This window comes from Elephantulus edwardii, unplaced genomic scaffold (assembly GCF_000299155.1).
Source record: "Elephantulus edwardii isolate Elephantulus edwardi_28Jun2011 unplaced genomic scaffold, EleEdw1.0 scaffold00044, whole genome shotgun sequence".
Taxonomy (NCBI): domain Eukaryota; kingdom Metazoa; phylum Chordata; class Mammalia; order Macroscelidea; family Macroscelididae; genus Elephantulus; species Elephantulus edwardii.
Window position 1 is genome coordinate 12,429,907 of NW_006399794.1, and position 5,437 is coordinate 12,435,343.

The window sequence follows — 5,437 nt, forward strand, 5'->3', positions numbered from 1 at the left end:
TGTAATTCCAATTATGTACATGTTATTCCTCGTGATGGTGTACCACATTATTCTTGGGCTTTCTTTATTTTTCTTCCCTTTTGATTCTGTGTTTTTGGGGTTTTTTTTGCCCTAGCAGGTCAGTACTGAGAGCTCTATATTCTATTTCACTTAATTCTGTGCTCCATCTCTTCAGTTCTGCTCACCTGTCCCTCCAATATGGTTGACAGGTTCTGAGACACTGATCCTAGTATTCTGAATTGCTCTTTTATTTTCCCTATGGTTTCTAATGCTTCATTTGTCTTATCTGCACTCTCTTGAATTATTTTTTTAAGTTCCTCTTGGCTTTTTCTTGTAGAATACTGTAGTTCTTTGAGTTTTTCTTTCACTCATTGAAAATACTTTACCATGGTTTGCTTTACTTCTGTGGCAGAAAGTTCTCCCAAACTTTTCAACTTCAGGAAATCCATTAATCCTGTGTTTTGATCACTATTGGGGGGTAATGTCTTCCTATAGTTTTGTGTAGGGTGTGAGGTAATCTGCTCCTTCCTTATCATTGCTATGCCTTTCATGTCCTAGCAAGTCCTGGCTCTGATGACTTTGGCTGGGGAGCTCACTGCCCCAGAGGAGGAAAGGGGAACTGGCCCTTCTTGAAGATCTCTCTGGTCCCTGGGCTCATGGGAAGATTTGTCTCAGTTAGAGAGCTCAACACTTCAGTAGGGAAGGAGAGGGCAACTCACTCTGCCTGTGGTCCTTCCTTTCTGGTCATGTGGCAAAGTTTGCTGGGGTTAGGGAGCCAACTGTGAAGTGAATTTGCTCTGTTTCTGGTCTTTCCTCTCTAGTCCCCCAGCTGACAGGAATGTTCTCCTGTGGCAGGGGAGAGCCCACAGGAATCGGAATACATGTTTGTCTTATAAAATTATAATTAAAATTTCATTTGATCATTCATTTGTATTATATTTTATAGCATTAATTAGTTGATAATGTAATTAATTCCCATGACATTATATAACTAGTATTATTGATGTGCCGGGATTCAAATCTAACTCTGATCCAAGAAAAGTAAGTTAACTTTCTGAAGGCCAAAACAGTATTTTATTTTATTTATTTTTTTTTTGGAAGTTAAAAATCATATTGATTTTTTATTTGATCATTCATACACATTTCATTCAAGCATACATATTTTGTTATAACATTAATTATAATTAATTAACATAATTTATTCATTCTACTGTCAATACCAAACAATACTATTATTGTGCCAGGTTGTTGTTTTGTACCACTGAGTAGGGACTCACTCATACTTGACCCTTTAGTGTGCTTTCAATGGCAGTAAATCACACAAGAGTTTCTTGTCCATCTTTCTCCCACCAAGCAGCTGGTGGATTTGAAACATGTGACTTTGGGTTGACAGTACAATTCCTTAACACTAGTAAGGAGGATAGTAAATATTTGCACAGAATATCAAGGACTACAACCTGCAGTATGGATTACATCTCAACATCAAGAAAACAAAGGTCCTCACCACAGGACCAACAGTCAACATTATGATAGATGGGAAAATGATTGAAGCTGTTAATGATATAATTTCACTTGCATCCAGAAACAATAGCCTTGGTATACCCGTAGTCAGGAAAGCAGGAACTACATGCATTAGGCAAGTCCACCATCAGGGATTTCTCAAAAATGCTGAAAAACAATGATATCCATTTGAAGGCTAAGGTGCACCTGACTCAGGCCATTGTCTTCACAATCGCCTGCTACATGTCAAAGATCTGGACAATCAATAAGGATGACAGAAGAAGAATTGATGCCTCTGAACTGTGGTGCTGGAGAAGAGTACTAAGTAGTCCATAGACTGCCAAAAGAACAAACAGATATGTCTCGGGAAAAGTCCAGCCACAATGCTGCTTGGAGGCAAAGTCAGTGAAGTTTTATCTTTCATTCTTTAGACATGTAGCCAGGCAAGAGTATTCCTTAAAAAGGGACATTGTGCTTGAAAAGATGGAGAACAGGTAAAGGAGAGGAAAATAATACCCCCACCCCAATGAGATGGATTGACATGGTGACTCGCAATGGGCTCTTGTATGTCAGAGATGAAGAGGTGGCAAAGGATAGTGCAGGGTTCAGGTTGTCTGTTCATAGGGTTTCTATGAGTCATACTCAACTCAATGGAACCTAACAACAGGCCATCATAATGTGTCAAGATTCAAATCTAACTCTAAATAGAAGCTCATGTTCTTTCTTAAACACCAAATATTAGAAGGTTTCAGGTTAAGCTTGATGTCGACTTTATTATCTTCAAAGTCAGTATAAGTCACTTTGTTCAAAGTTAATGGAAGTCTTAATTTAAAAATCTCCCTACAGTGGACCTCTCCAAAGTGCTGAAGAGCAATGGTGTCTCTTTGAAGACTAAGATGTGTCTGATATAGGCCATGGTCTTCGCAATCACCTGTTATGCATCAGAGAGTTGGACAATGACCAAAGAGGATAGAAGGAGAATTGATGCCTTTGAGCTGTGGTGCTGGAGAAGAGTATTGAGAATACCATGGACTGCTAGGAAAACAAACAGATTTGTCCTGGAAAGGGTTAAACCAGGTGGCTCCTTGGAGGCAAGGATTCTGAGGCTCCATCTAACATACTTTGGACATGTTGTGAGGAGAGACCGGTCCTTGGAGAGGGACATCATGCTTGGGAGGGTGGAGGGACAGCACAGGAGGGGAAGGCCCTCTATGAGGTGGATTGATTCAGTGATTGGGATAATTGGGATGGGAGTGTCAGAGACAGTACGATTGGCACAGGACAGAGCGGAGTTTAGGGCTGTTGTACATAGGGTCGCTATGAGTCGCAGGCGACTCGACGGCACATAACAACAACAACAAACAGTGGACAAACAAACATAAATCCCTATATTGGTAAATATAGCACCCATCAGCTTCACAAACTCAATATTGTGTCTACTGACAATACCCTGACTACAAAATCTATAATTTCCTTAGACTTGACCCCATAAATTATAGGGTTCTGTATAGAATCAGTCAACATGCAGATGTGTCCATGTATGAAGAGCCGCATGGCACCCAAATCACTGGGTAATTGTGTGAAATATCCCAGGTAAATGGAACATCAAAGTTAAAATGGGAGCCACCTTTGTCCAAGTCCTGATGCTGAATTCCTTGGGAGGGAAAGTGGAACACTGCACATAGGTGAAGATATAGGATGAGCAATGCTTCTAGCACCACCATAGACAGGCACACAGACAAGCCATACCACACATCAACACAAATAGTGCAGACAAACTTGGCAGCAGCCCTGCACTCATATCAGCAGCACACTGCTGTGACAGAAAAGCCCTTGCTGTGCCTGGAACACATCTAGGGGTATAACATAAAAGCTTCTCAGGACTACAGCCAAATACAGCATAGCTGAGTACTATAGAAGCAACCTTGATGGGACATTGGTTAACAATCTGGCAGCTATTCAAAAGGTTGGTGGATCAAAAGGTTTGTGGGTCAAATCAAAATGCTGGTGAGATAAAGATGAAGCAGTCTGCTTCCATAAAGATTTACAGCCTTGGAAATTCTGTGGGGAGTTCTACTCTGTCCTGCAGGGTCACTAGGAGTCAGAACCAAGTCAAGGACAGTGGGTGGCAGTAGGTGGTGGGTGAGCACTGTGGTATAGCTCAGTGACTCACAGATGACCACATAATGGTCAAATGGCAATGAACGTTTAGATGGTATAACCATCAAGGAAGATATCCCTAACACGGAACCAGAATATAGCCAAGGAATAGAGCACAGTGAGAGCGGATAAAAGGTCAGGTAAAGACATCATGTAGAAGAAGAGATACAGAGGTTCATGGAGGCCATTTTCAGTGGTGAAAATGAAGACAAAGACAGCACAAAATGGGGCAAAAGGAGACAGAAGTCCATGTCTTCTGCCAGTGATGAATAGCAGAATAAATGGTGTCAATGTGGTTGGGGATTGCTACGTACAGGAGGTCACCTATGTGTTGATGTATAAGATCTGATGGTCAACTTTTCTCTCTTCCTAAGAAGCTTAATGGAGTTGTAGTAGAAGTTACCATCATTTTTCATAGTATGGAGACATGAAAAGGATACTGAGTAGGAAGTCAGGAAAATGAGTTAAAATTCCCTGTCATTCTATTGTACTCTACTTATATTATCTCTAGGAAATTATTGAGTCAACTATCTTTTAAACTAAATTTGAGAAGGAACTGGATCAGCTGTAAAAGTGCTCTCCTAGTTCTAGAATGCGAATGATCTTAGTTTAAATTGTTACTAAGATCTGTTCGCAACACTTCAGTTTCCACTTTAATAACCAGAATATAATAATTCTCAGAAGGAAAATAATAACTGAACATCACAGTTTACTAAGCACAAGGAGTCCTGGTGGGGCAGTGGGTAATCACTAGGCTACTAAAGGAAAGACTGGAAGTTTAATCCAATCTTTTCTGCATGTGAGAAAGGTGAGACAACTTCCACAAAAATATGCACGGCCAATAGAGGCATGAAGAAATGCTCAAAATCACTGGCAATGAGAGAGATACAAATCAAAACCACAGTAAAATACCATCTCACCTCAATGGCCATGCCAAAGTATTCTAGGACAGCAAGCAATAAATATTGGAGAGGATGTGGAGAGACAGGAATTCTCATACACTGTTGATAGAATTGTAAAGTGGTACAACCACTCTGGAAGGGAGTTTAGTAGTTCCTCAAAAAGCTGAATATAGATGTTCCGTATAACCATATAATCTAGCTATTTCACTCCTAGGAATATACACCAAGGTTATTAGAACTGAGAAACTCAAAGAGATTTGCAAACCAAATGTTCATATAGCGTTATTCAGAATCACAAGAACATGGAAACAGCCCAAATGTCCAACCACAATTGAATGGATGGAGAAATGTTGGTATATTCACACAATGGAATACTACAAAGCATGCAGGAGCAATGATTTTGAAAATTAATATATAACTTGGGAGAGACTAGAGGACATTATGCCAAGTGAACTAATTCAGTCTCATAAGGATAAATACTGCATATGACCATTATTATAAAAACAAAGGATAACAAGTAAAACGTGTATGGGGATCCAAGGGGGGAAGGGGTGGTAACAGAAGGGTGAGTGTGGACAGGGGGTAATCACAGGGTCACACAAATTGGTGGCTAAAGGGAGGGAGAATAAAGGAAATGGGAAGGATCCAGGAGGGATCTGGAAAGATAGGGTATCGTTTAGTGGTGATTGATTTTATAACACATAATGAATGAGAATGATTATATGAAAAACAATGGGAATGAAGGATAGTGTGAAACACAAGGTATACTAACTTTGTATGTGGTGACCCAACAGAATGTGGAAACTACAGAACAATCTCACTGATTTCACATGCAAGCAAGATTTTACTGAAGATTATCCAAAAACGACTGGAAC